This window comes from Coregonus lavaretus, assembly GCF_964263955.1.
Source record: "Coregonus lavaretus genome assembly, chromosome: 28".
Lineage (NCBI taxonomy): Eukaryota > Metazoa > Chordata > Actinopteri > Salmoniformes > Salmonidae > Coregonus > Coregonus lavaretus.
The window spans coordinates 40,349,908-40,363,215 of NC_140015.1; the positions used below are offsets into that span (position 1 = coordinate 40,349,908).

The 13,308-nt window shown below is 46.1% G+C and overlaps 1 pseudogene across 1 annotated transcript in view; it reads left to right on the forward strand.

Moving 5' to 3' along the window:
* Positions 1–13,308, forward strand: part of LOC311103280 (rab11 family-interacting protein 4A-like) — a 65,226-nt pseudogene that overhangs the window by 37,160 nt on the left and 14,758 nt on the right. The window contains exons 2-4 of the transcript in view: positions 5,618–5,790; positions 6,531–6,698; positions 12,015–12,149. The product of the transcript in view is annotated as a rab11 family-interacting protein 4A-like (transcript). The remainder of the gene's footprint in view (positions 1–5,617; positions 5,791–6,530; positions 6,699–12,014; positions 12,150–13,308) is intronic.

Sequence of the window (13,308 nt, forward strand, 5' to 3'; positions counted from 1 at the left end):
GGTTATAGCGCCTCTGGAGCCTTCTGTTCCCCTCTATAACCAGGTTAGAGCCTTCTGTTCCCCTCTATAACCAGGTTAGAGCCTTCTGTTCCCCTCTATAACCAGGTTAGAGCCTCTGGAGCCTTCTGTTCCCCTCTATAACCAGGTTAGAGCATCTCTGGAGCCTTCTGTTCCCCTCTATAACCAGGTTAGAGCATCTCTGGAGCCTTCTGTTCCCCTCTATAACCAGGTTAGAGCCTTCTGTTCCCCTCTATAACAAGGTTAGAGCCTCTCTGGAGCCTTCTGTTCCCCTCTATAACCAGGTTAGAGCCTTCTGTTCCCCTCTATAACCAGGTTAGAGCCTTCTGTCCCCCTCAATAACCAGGTTAGAGCCTCTCTGGAGCCTTCTGTTCCCCTCTATAACCAGGTTAGAGCATCTCTGGAGCCTTCTGTTTCCCTCTATAACCAGGTTAGAGCCTCTCTGGAGCCGTCTGTTCCCCTCTATAACCAGGTTAGAGCCTCTCTGGTGCCTTCTGTTCCCCTCTATAACAAGGTTAGAGCCTTCTGTTCCCATCTATAACCAGGTTAGAGCATCTCTGGAGCCTTCTGTTCCCCTCTATAACCAGGTTAGAGCCTCTGGAGCCTTCTGTTCCCCTCTATAACCAGGTTAGAGCCTCTGGAGCCTTCTGTTCCCCTCTATAACCAGGTTAGAGCCTCTCTGGAGCCTTCTGTTCCCCTCTATAACGAGGTTAGAGCCTCTCTGGAGCCGTCTGTTCCCCTCTATAACCAGGTTAGAGCCTCTCTGGAGCCTTCTGTTCCCCTCTATAACCAGGTTAGAGCCTCTGGAGCCTTCTGTTCCCCTCTATAACCAGGTTAGAGCCTCTCTGGAGCCTTCTGTTCCCCTCTATAACCAGGTTAGAGCCTTCTGTTCCCCTCTATAACCAGGTTAGAGCCTCTCTGGAGCCTTCTGTTCCCCTCTATAACAAGGTTAGAGCCTCTCTGGAGCCTTCTGTTCCCCTCTATAACCAGGTTAGAGCCTTCTGTTCCCCTCTATAACCAGGTTAGAGCCTTCTGTCCCCCTCAATAACCAGGTTAGAGCCTCTCTGGAGCCTTCTGTTCCCCTCTATAACCAGGTTAGAGCATCTCTGGAGCCTTCTGTTTCCCTCTATAACCAGGTTAGAGCCTCTCTGGAGCCGTCTGTTCCCCTCTATAACCAGGTTAGAGCCTCTCTGGTGCCTTCTGTTCCCCTCTATAACAAGGTTAGAGCCTTCTGTTCTCATCTATAACCAGGTTAGAGCATCTCTGGAGCCTTCTGTTCCCCTCTATAACCAGTTTAGAGCCTCTGGAGCCTTCTGTTCCCCTCTATAACCAGGTTAGAGCCTCTGGAGCCTTCTGTTCCCCTCTATAACCAGGTTAGAGCCTCTCTTGAGCCTTCTGTTCCCCTCTATAACCAGGTTAGAGCCTCTCTGGAGCCGTCTGTTCCCCTCTATAACCAGGTTAGAGCCTCTCTGGAGCCTTCTGTTCCCCTCTATAACCAGGTTAGAGCCTCTGGAGCCTTCTGTTCCCCTCTATAACCAGGTTAGAGCCTCTCTGGAGCCTTCTGTTCCCCTCTATAACCAGGTTAGAGCCTTCTGTTCCCCTCTATAACCAGGTTAGAGCCTTCTGTTCCCCTCTATAACCAGGTTAGAGCCTCTCTGGAGCCTTCTGTTCCCCTCTATAACCAGGTTAGAGCCTCTCTGGAGCCTTCTGTTCCCCTCTATAACCAGGTTAGAGCCTCTCTGGAGCCGTCTGTTCCCCTCTATAACCAGGTTAGAGCCTCTCTGGAGCCTTCTGTTCCCCTCTATAACCAGGTTAGAGCCTCTCTGGAGCCTTCTGTTCCAATACAATACAATACAAAATGTATAATAACACCATACAATAATATTACAGTGTTTGTGTGTAGAGTGTGTGTGCTAGCGCTTGTGTGTGTATGCGTGTGTATGTACCTTTGTGTGTGTCTCTTCACAAAATTAAACATGGCAGTTATACAATTTTAAAAACATTACAATACATTAGGCCCCTGCTCCACCACTACCACATATCTACAGTACAAAAATCCATGTGTACGTGTGTGTGTATAGTGCGTATGTTGTTATGTGTGTGTATACATGTATGTGTCTGTGCCTATGTTTGTGTTGCTTCACAATCCCCGCTGTTCCATAATGTATATTTTGACCTGTTTTTTAAATCTAATTTTACTGCTTGCATCACTTACTTGATGTGGAATAGAGTTCCATGTAGTCATGGCTCTATATAGTACTGTGCACCTCCATTAGTCTGTTCTGGACTTGGGGATTGTGAAGAGACCTCTGGTGGCATGTCTTGTGGGGTATGCATGGGTGACCGAGCTGTGTGCTAGTAGTTTAAACAGACAGCTAAGTACATTCAACTTGTCAATACTTCTTACAAAAACAAGTAGTGATGAAGTCAATCTCTCATATACTTTGAGCCATGAGAGATTTACATGTATATCATTAATGTTAGCTCTCTGTGTACATCCAATGGCCAGCCGTACTGCCATGTACTGAGCCGATTGCAATTTTCCTACGTCCCTTTTTGTGGCACATGACCACACGACTGAACAGTAGTCCACATGCGACAAAACTAGGGCCTGTAGGACCTGCCTTGTTGATAGTGTTGTTAAGAAGGCAGAGCAGTGCTTTATTATGGACAGACTTCTCCCCATCTTAGCTACTGTTGTATCAATATGTTTTTACCATGACAGTTTACAATCCAGGGTTACTCCAAGCAGTTTAGTCCCAAATACAGTGCTTTTAGTTTTTGAAATATTTAGGACTAACTTATTCCTTGCCACCCATTCTGAAACTAACTGCAGCTCTTTGTTAAGTATTGCAGTCATTTCAGCCGCTGTAGTAATCCGCATACATAGACACACTGGCTTTACTCAAAGCCAGTGGCACGTCGTGAGTAAAGATTGTAAAAAGTAAGGGGCCTAAACAACTGCCCTGGGGATTTCCGGATTCTACCTGGATTATGTTGGAGAGGCTTCCATTAAAGAACACCCTCTGCGTTCTGTTAGACAGGTAACCCTTTATCCACAATATAGCAGGGGGTGTAAAGCCATAACACATACGTTTTTCCAGCAGCAGACTATGATCGATAATGTCTAAAGCCGCACTGAAGTCTAACAATACAGCCCCCACAATCTTTACATCATCAATTTCTCTCAGCCAATCATCAGTTGTTTGTGTAAGTGCTGTGCTTGTTGAATGTCCTTCCCTATAAGCGTGCTGAAAGTCTGTCAATTTGTTTACTGTAAAATAGCATTGTATCTGGTCAAACAATTTTTTCCAAAAGTTTACTAAGGGTTTGTAGCGGGCTGATTGTTCGGCTATTAGAGCCAGTAAAGGGGGCTTTACTGTTATTGGGTAGCGGAATGACTTTTGCTTCCCTCCAGGCCTGTGGGCTCACACTTTATAGTTGGCTTAGATTGAAGATATGGAAAATAGGAGTGGCAATATCGTCCGCTATTATCCTCAGTAATCTTCCATCCAGGTTGTCAGACCCCAGTGGCTTGTCATTTTTTCACCTCTTCCACACTCACTTTACGAAATTCAAAAGTACAATGCTTGTCTTTTGTAATTTGTCAGATATACTTGGATGTGTAGTGTCAGCGTTTGTTGCTGGCATGTCATGCCTAAGTTTGCTAATCTTGCCAATGAAAAAATCATTAAAGTAGTTGGCAATATCAGTGGGTTTTGTGATGAATGAGCCATCTGATTCAATGAATGATGGAGCTGAGTTTGCCTTTTTGCCCAAAATTTCATTTGAGGTTCTCCAAAGCTTTTTACTATCATTCTTTATATCATTTATTTTTGTTTCATAGTATAGTTAATTTTTCTTTAGTTTAGTCACATGATTTCTCAATTTGCAGTACGTTTGCCAATCGATTGGGCTGCAGACTTATTTGCCATACCTTTTGCCTCATCCCTCTCAACCATACAATTTTTCAATTCCTCATCAATCCAAGGGGATTTAATAGTTTTTACAGTCATTTTCTTAATGGGTGCATGCTTATTAGTAACTGGAATAAGCAATTTCATAAATGTGTCAAGTGCAGCGTCTGGTTGCTCCTCATTACACACCACAGACCAGAACATATTTCTTACATCATCAACATAAGAATCACTACAAAACATATTGTATGACCTCTTAAACACTATATTAGGCCCAGCCTTTGGAACTTTGGTTTTCCTAGATATGGCTACTATATTGTGATCACTACATCCTATGGATTTGGATTCTGATTTAAAGCAAATTTCTGCTGCATTAGTAAAGATGTGATCAATACATGTTGATGATTTCATTCCTGTGCTGTTTGTAGCTACCCTGGTAGGTTGACTGATAACCTGAACCAGGTTGCAGGCACTGGTTACAGTTTGACGTTTTTTTCTTGAGTGGGCCAGTCAATATTTTAATCACCCAGAAAATATATCTCTCTGTTGATATCACATACATTATCAAGCATTTCACACATATTATCCAGATACTGACTGTTAGCACTTGGTGGTCTATAGCAGCTTCCCACCAGAATGGGCTTTAGGTGAGGCAGATGAACCTGTAGCCATATTACTTCAACAGTATTTAACATGAGATCCTCTCTAAGCTTTACAGGAATGTGGTTCTGAATATAGACCGCAACATATGATGATGTTAATATGATGTTGTTGATATGATGTTAATATGATATGATGATGTTGATATTATGTTGTTGATATGATGATGTTGATAAGATGTTGATATGATGATGTTGATATGATGTTGTTGATATGATGTTAAAATGATATGATGATGTTGATATTATGTTGTTGATATGATGATGTTGATAAGATGTTGATATGATGATGTTGATATGTGATGATGATAGTAATTGTTCCTGCTGTTGTTTTGCTTGGCCTGTCCTTCAGGACCATTCACCCTGCTCTGGCTAGCATTCATTAGAATAACATTGATGTTCTTGGTGATTCAATGTAATGTGTGTGTGTTTGTGTGTGTGTGCACGAGTATGTGTGTGTGTCCGTGCGTGTGTCCGTGCGTGTGTGTGTGTCTCCCAGTGGTAGAGCAGTCTGGTGAGGCCAGACAGACGTGTATGTATTATTTACACACAATCACACACACTCCTGAACACACACACACCATCTTACACACACACCATCTCACACACACACACACACTCCTGAACACACACACACACACCATCTCACACACACACACACTCCTGAACACACACACACACACCATCTCACACACACACACACTCCTGAACACACACACACACACCATCTCACACACACACACACACACTCCTGAACACACACACACACACACCATCTCACACACACACACACACACTCCTGAACAAGAGCAGACAGATCTAGGCCAGTGGTCCAGTCACTACCCACGGCTGTCTACCTCTGTACTCTAAACCCCCTACATGTCTCCAAATTATTATTCTATGGAGGACCAAACCTGCCAGAATTAGGAATAAATAACTAAATACAGATACAGTACCTTCAGAAAGTATTCATACCCCTTGACTTATCCCTCCCTCCCTCCCCCTCCCTCTCTCTCGCTCCAGAACGGCTCGGCCCGACTCGGCCCTCCCATCATCATGTGTACCCGTCCATACCCGGACTGTAGTGTGGAGCAAGGGGAGTGTTGTGACATGGACAGCACCAATGAGAGCGGGGTGGGCTCTGACGGGGGGCGGGGCAACGAGAAGGAGGAGGGGCTAGGAGGACTGTTCAACAAGTAAGTGTGACGTTATGATGACAGATTATAGCGGTTATTGATTTTCAATAAGCTTTTTGCCACCGTCTATCTGACAATGCCAGTAGTAGCCCCAACCTGCCATAAGCACTTCTTCTAGACTTGTTGGTCTGTTATTGGCAATATGGAATGGGCCCTCTGATAGGCTAGGTGGAATGGGCCCTCTGATAGGCTAGGTGGAATTGGCCCTCTGATAGGCTAGGTGGAATGGGCCCTCTGATAGGCTAGGTGGAATTGGCCCTCTGATAGGCCAGGTGGAATTGGCCCTCTGATAGGCTAGGTGGAATTGGCCCTCTGATAGGCCAGGTGGAATTGGCCCTCTGATAGGCCAGGTGGAATTGGCCCTCTGATAGGCTAGGTGGAATGGGCCCTCTGATAGGCTAGGTGGAATGGGCCCTCTGATAGGCTAGGTGGAATTGGCTCCATATTGCTATACTCAGACAGTGTTTTCAGATGTTCTGAGTTTCTAGGGAAGGGGTATTCAAATCTTATACAACAAGTTCTGGACTAATGCTGTTTTTCTGTTCTACTTGATAATTAATATCACCCACCTGGTGTCCCAGGTTTAATTCAGTCCCTGATTAGAGGGGAAGTATGAACAAAAGCAGTGGAACTGTCTTCCAGGTCCAGATGAGAATTTGAGGGGCCTATGAGACCATTTGGGACTGGGCCATACTGATTCATATGTTGACTCATGTTCTTTGTGTTCTGATTGGCTGTAGTTCTGGCCAGCTGATTGGCTCGGCTTCTGCGTCCGTCATCTCGGGGGAGGAGCAGTTTGAGGACTACGGAGAGGGGGAGGACGTGGACTACACTCCCAGCAGCCCTTGCCCCGACGATGACACGCGCACCAACGGCTTCTCAGACCTCGGCTCCTCTCTGCCCTCCAGGTCAGTGGTACATAGAGGGCACTCACACAGCAGACAGTACATTCATCAATGACAGTTAGTCCCCAATGACTGACATACACTCCACACTAGAACCCTTTACATGATACACCAACATACACTCCACACTAGAACCCTTTACATGATACACCAACACACACTCCACACTAGAACCCTTTACATGATACACCAACATACACTCCACACTAGAACCCTTTACATGATACACCAACATACACTCCACACTAGAACCCTTTACATGATACACCAACACACACTCCACACTAGAACCCTTTACATGATACACCAACATACACTCCACACTAGAACCCTTTACATGATACACCAACATACACTCCACACTAGAACCCTTTACATGATACACCAACATACACTCCACACTAGAACCCTTTACATGATACACCAACATACACTCCACACTAGAACCCTTTACATGATACACCAACATACACTCCACACTAGAACCCTTTACATGATACACCAACATACACTCCACACTAGAACCCTTTACATGATACACCAACATACACTCCACACTAGAACCCTTTACATGATACACCAACATACACTCCACACTAGAACCCTTTACATGATACACCAACATACACTCCACACTAGAACCCTTTACATGATACACCAACACACACTCCACACTAGAACCCTTTACATGATACACCAACACACACTCCACACTAGAACCCTTTACATGATACACCAACACACACTCCACACTAGAACCCTTTACATGATACACCAACATACACTCCACACTAGAACCCTTTACATGATACACCAACATACACTCCACACTAGAACCCTTTACATGATACACCAACATACACTCCACACTAGAACCCTTTACATGATACACCAACATACACTCCACACTAGAACCCTTTACATGATACACCAACATACACTCCACACTAGAACCCTTTACATGATACACCAACATACACTCCACACTAGAACCCTTTACATGATACACCAACATACACTCCACACTAGAACCCTTTACATGATACACCAACATACACTCCACACTAGAACCCTTTACATGATACACCAACATACACTCCACACTAGAACCCTTTACATGATACACCAACATACACTCCACACTAGAACCCTTTACATGATACACCAACATACACTCCACACTAGAACCCTTTACATGATACACCAACATACACTCCACACTAGAACCCTTTACATGATACACCAACATACACTCCACACTAGAACCCTTTACATGATACACCAACATACACTCCACACTAGAACCCTTTACATGATACACCAACATACACTCCACACTAGAACCCTTTACATGATACACCAACATACACTCCACACTAGAACCCTTTACATGATACACCAACATACACTCCACACTAAAACCCTTTACATGCTACACATTTACATTTAAATCATTTAGCAGACGCTCTTATCCAGAGCGACTTACAAATTGGTGCATTCAATTTAGGATAGCCAGTGGGACAACCACTTTTTTCTTTTTTTTTTCTTTTTTAATGGGGGTTGGGGGGTAGAAGGATTACTGTTATACTATTCCAGGTATTCCTTAAAGAGGTAGGGTTTCAAGTGTCTCCGGAAGGTGGTCAGGGACTCCGCTGTCCTGGCGTCGTGGAGGAGCTTGTTCCACCATTGGGGTGCCAGAGCAGCGAATAGCTTTGACTGGGCTGAGCGGGAACTGTGCTTCCGTAGAGGTAGGGGGGCTAGCAGGCCAGAGGTGGATGAACGTAGTGCCCTCATTTGGGTGTAGGGTCTGATCAGAGCCTGAAGGTAAGGAGGTGCCGTTCCCCTCACAGCTCCGTAGGCAAGCACCATGGTTTTGTAGTAGATGCGAGCTTCAACTGGAAGCCAGTGGAGTGTGCGTAGGAGCGGGGTGACATGAGAGAACTTGGGAAGGTTGAACACCAGACGGGCTGCACAGGTTCTGGATAAGTTGTAGGGGTTTAATGGCACAGGCACTGAGCCCAGCCAACAGCGAGTTGCAGTAATCCAGACGGGAGATGACAAGTGCCTGGATTAGGACCTGTGCCGCTTTCTGTGTAAGGTAGGGTCGTACTCTGCGAATGTTGTAGAGCATGAACCTACAGGATCGGGTCACCGCTTTGATGTTAGCGGAGAACGACAGGGTGTTGTCCAGGGTCACGCCAAGGTTCCTTGCACTCTGGGAGGAGGACACAATGGAGTTGTCAACCGTGATGGCGAGATCATGGAGCGGGCAGTCCTTCCCCGGGAGGAAGAGCAGCTCCGTCTTGCCGAGGTTCAGCTTGAGGTGGTGATCCGACATCCACACTGATATGTCCGCCAGACATGCAGAGATGCGATTCGCCACCTGGTTATCAGAAGGGGGAAAGGAGAAAATTAATTGTGTGTCGTCTGCGTAGCAATGATAGGAGAGACCATGTGAGGATATGACAGCCAAGTGACTTGGTGTATAGAGAGAATAGGAGAGGGACTAGAACTGAGCCCTGGGGGACACCAGTGGTGAGAGCACGTTGAGCGGAGACATTCTCGCCATGCCACCTGGTAGGAGCGACCTGTCAGGTAGGACGCAATCCAAGAGTGAGCAGCGCCGGAGATGCCCAACTCGGAGAGGGTGGAGAGGAGGATCTGATGGTTCACAGTATCAAAGGCAGCAGATAGGTCTAGAAGGATAAGAGCAGAGGAGAGAGAGTTAGCTTTAGCAGTGTGGAGAGCCTCCGTGACACAGAGAAGAGCAGTCTCAGTTGAATGACCAGTCTTGAAACCTGACTGGTTTGGATCAAGAAGGTCATTCTGAGAGAGATAGCAGGAGAGTTGGCTAGAGACGGCACGCTCAAGAGTTTTGGAGAGAAAATAAAGAAAGGATACTGTTCTGTAGTTGGTGACATCGGAGGGATCGAGTGTAGGTTTTTTGAGAAGGGGGGCAACTCTCGCTCTCTTGAAGACGGAAGGGACATAGCCAGCGGTCAAGGATGAGTTGATGAGCAAGGTGAGGTAAGGGAGAAGGTCTCCGGAAATGGTCTGGAGAAGAGAGGAGAGGATAGGGTCAAGAGGGCAGGTTGTTGGGCGGCCGGCCGTCACAAGTCGCAAGATTTCAGAGAGAGGTGAGAAAGAAGTCAAAGCATAGGGTAGGGCAGTGTGAGCAGGACCAGTGGTGTCATTTGACTTAATAAATGAGGATCGGATGTCGTCAACCTTCTTTTCAAAATGGTTGACAAAGTCATCCACAGAGAGGGAGGAGGGAGGGGGAGGAGGAGGAGGATTCAGCAGGGAGGAGAGCTTCCTAGGGTTAGAGCCAGAGGCTTGAAATGTAGAGAGGAGGGAATGAAAAGATGACAGGTCCGCAGGGAGTCTAGTTTTCCTCCATTTCCGGCTGCCCGGAGCCCTGTTCTGTGAGCTCGCAATGAGTCGTCAAGCCACGGAGCAGGAGGGGAGGACCGAGCCGGCCGGGAGGATAGGGGACATAGAGAGTCAAAAGATGCAGAAAGGGAGGAGAGGAGGGTCGAGGAGGCAGAATCAGGAGATCGGAGGGAGAAGGATTTAGCAGAGGGAAGAGATGATAGGATGGAAGAGGAGAGAGTAGCGGGAGAGAGAGAGCGAAGGTTGCGACGGTACATTACCATCTGAGTAGGGGCAGAGTGAGTAGTGTTGGAGGAGAGCGAGAGAGAAAAGGATACAAAGTAGTGGTCGGAGACTTGGAGGGGAGTTGCAGTGAGATTAGTAGAAGAACAGCATCTAGTAAAGATGAGGTCAAGCGTATTGCCTGCCTTGTGAGTAGGGGGGGGCGGTGAGAGGGTGAGGTCAAAAGAGGAAAGGAGTGGAAAGAAGGAGGCAGAGAGAAATGAGTCAAAGGCAGACGTAGGGAGGTTAAAGTCACCCAGAACTGTGAGGGGTGAGCCATCATCAGGAAAGGAACTTATCAAGGCGTCAAGCTCATTGATGAACTCTCCAAGGGAACCTGGAGAGCGATAAATGATAAGGATGTTAAGCTTGAATGGGCTAGTGACTGTGACAGCATGGAATTCAAATGAGGAGATAGATGGGTCAGGGGGAAAAGAGAGAATGTCCACTTGGGAGAGATGAGGATTCCTGTGCCACCGCCGCGCTGACCAGATGCTCTCGGGGTATGCGAGAACACATGATCAGACGAGGAAAGAGCAGTAGGAGTAGCAGTGTTTTCTGTGGTAATCCATGTTTCCGTCAGTGCCAAGAAGTCGAGGGACTGGAGGGTAGTATAGGCTGAGATGAACTCTGCCTTGTTGGCCGCAGAACGGCAGTTCCAGAGGCTGCCGGAGACCTGGAACTCCACGTGGGTCGTGCGCGCAGGGACCACCAGATTAGAGTGGTAGCAGCCACTCGGTGTGAAGCGTTTGTATGGCCTGTGCAGAGAGGAGAGAACAGGGATAGACAGACACATAGTTGACAGGCTACAGAGAAAGGCTACAATAATGCAAAAGAGATCGGAATAAAATTAACTAAACATCTGGGGAAGCGAGAGAGCGGGGCCTCCCTCACCTTTCACTGAAACACTCAAATATAACTCTCCCAACTTCCACTTTAGAAATTATAGTTGTTGTAAACTAAAGCGGTTCAATGTTTTCTAGGAATAGACTCTAACTTAGTTTATTCAGCTAGCTAACTTGGTACAGTATTCTTCCGTGAAAACCGCCCAGGGCACCGTATCCTATGACGCCATAGCTAACTAGCATGCTAGCATCCAATAACACACGGTTTAGCACCAATACTTGGTTACAACAAACTACCAATAGTGGGTTAACACACTAAACAGATCATTCGTGTCCGTGTCTAGTTCCTTTCATAACGCAGAAATAATTAAACGTTGGCTAGCTAGCACAAAGTCAGTCATGCTAGCTACTCAAGTGGACTATACATCTCTCTACACCAACACACACTCCACACTAGAACCCTTTACATGATACACCAGGGTTCTTCAATTCCGGTCCTGGAGGGCCAAAATACTTCTGTTTTTTATTTCTACCTGGTAGTTAATTGCACTCACCTGGTGTCCCAGGTCTGAATTAGCCCCTGATTAGAAGGAGAGGATGAAAAACAGAGGTGTTTCGGCCCTCCAGGACCGGAATTGAAGAACCCTGTGATACACCAACATACATGCATGTGTAACAGGAAGGAAACCTATTGCTCTGTGCTATTGACAGATACAAAGCACTGTGTGTAATTATAGTCTATCTGTGCATCTCTCTCTCTCTCTCTCTCTCTCTCTCTCTCTCTCTCTCTCTCTCTCTCTCTCTCTCTCTCGTTCTGTAGTGCTGGTCAGACCCCTCTGAAAGTGTGTCACCTGTACAACAGTGATGTGTTGGACGTGTATTGTTCTCAGTGCTATAAGAAGGTTAACCTGCTCAACGACCTGGAGGCCAGGCTCAACAACCTCAAAGCCAACAGGTAACACACACACACACACACATACACACACATACATACATACACTTCCAGTCAAAAGTTTGGACACACCTACTCATTCCAGGGTTTTTCTTTATTTTTACTATTTTTTTACATTGTAGAATAATAGTGAAGACATCAAAACTATGAAATAGCACATATGGAATCATGTAGTAACCAAAAAAGTGTTAAACAAATATATCAAAATATATTTTATATTTGAGATTCTTCAAATAGCCACCCTTTGCCTTGATGACAGCTTTGCACACTCTTGGCATTCTCTCAACCAGCTTCCTGGAATGCATTTCAATTAACAGGTGTGCCTTCTTAAAAGTTAATTTGTGGAATTTCTTTCCTTCTTAATGCGTTTGAGCCAGTCAGTTGTGTTGTGACAAGGTAGGGTTGGTATACAGAAGATAGCCCTATTTGGTAAAAGACCAAGTCCATTTTATGGCAAAAACAGCTCAAATAAGCAAAGAGAAATGACAGTCCATCATCACTTTAAGACATGAAGGTCAGTCAATCCGGAACATTTCAAGAACTTTGAAAGTTTCTTCAAGTGCAGTCGCAAAAACCATCAAGCGCTATGATGAAACTGGCTCTTATGAGGACCGCAACAGGAATGGAAGACCCAGAGTTACCTCTGCTGCAGAGGATAAGTTCATTAGAGTTACCAGCCTCAGAAATTGCAGCCCAAATAAATGCTTCACAGAGTTCAAGTCACAGACACATCTCAACAGAGGGGACTGTGTGAATCAGGCCTTCATGGTCGAATTCCTGCAATGAAACCACTACTAAAGGACACCAATAATAAGAAGAGACCTGCTTGGGCCAAGAAACACAAGCAGTGGACATCAGACCGGTGGAAATGTGTCCTTTGGTCTGGAGTCCAAATTTGAGATTTTTGGTTCCAACCGGCGTGTCTTTGTGAGACGCAGTGTGGGTCAACGGATGATCTCGGCATGTGTATTTCCCACCCTGAAGCATGGAGGAGAAGGTGTGATGGTGTGGGGGTGCTTTGCTGGAACGGGCCGGGCTGGACTGGGAACACGCACCACTGGCTTGGTGCGAGGAGCAGGAACAGCCGGGCCGGACTGGGAACACGCACCACAGGTCTGGGGCGAGGAGCAGGAACGGGCCGTGCCGGACTGGATACACGCAC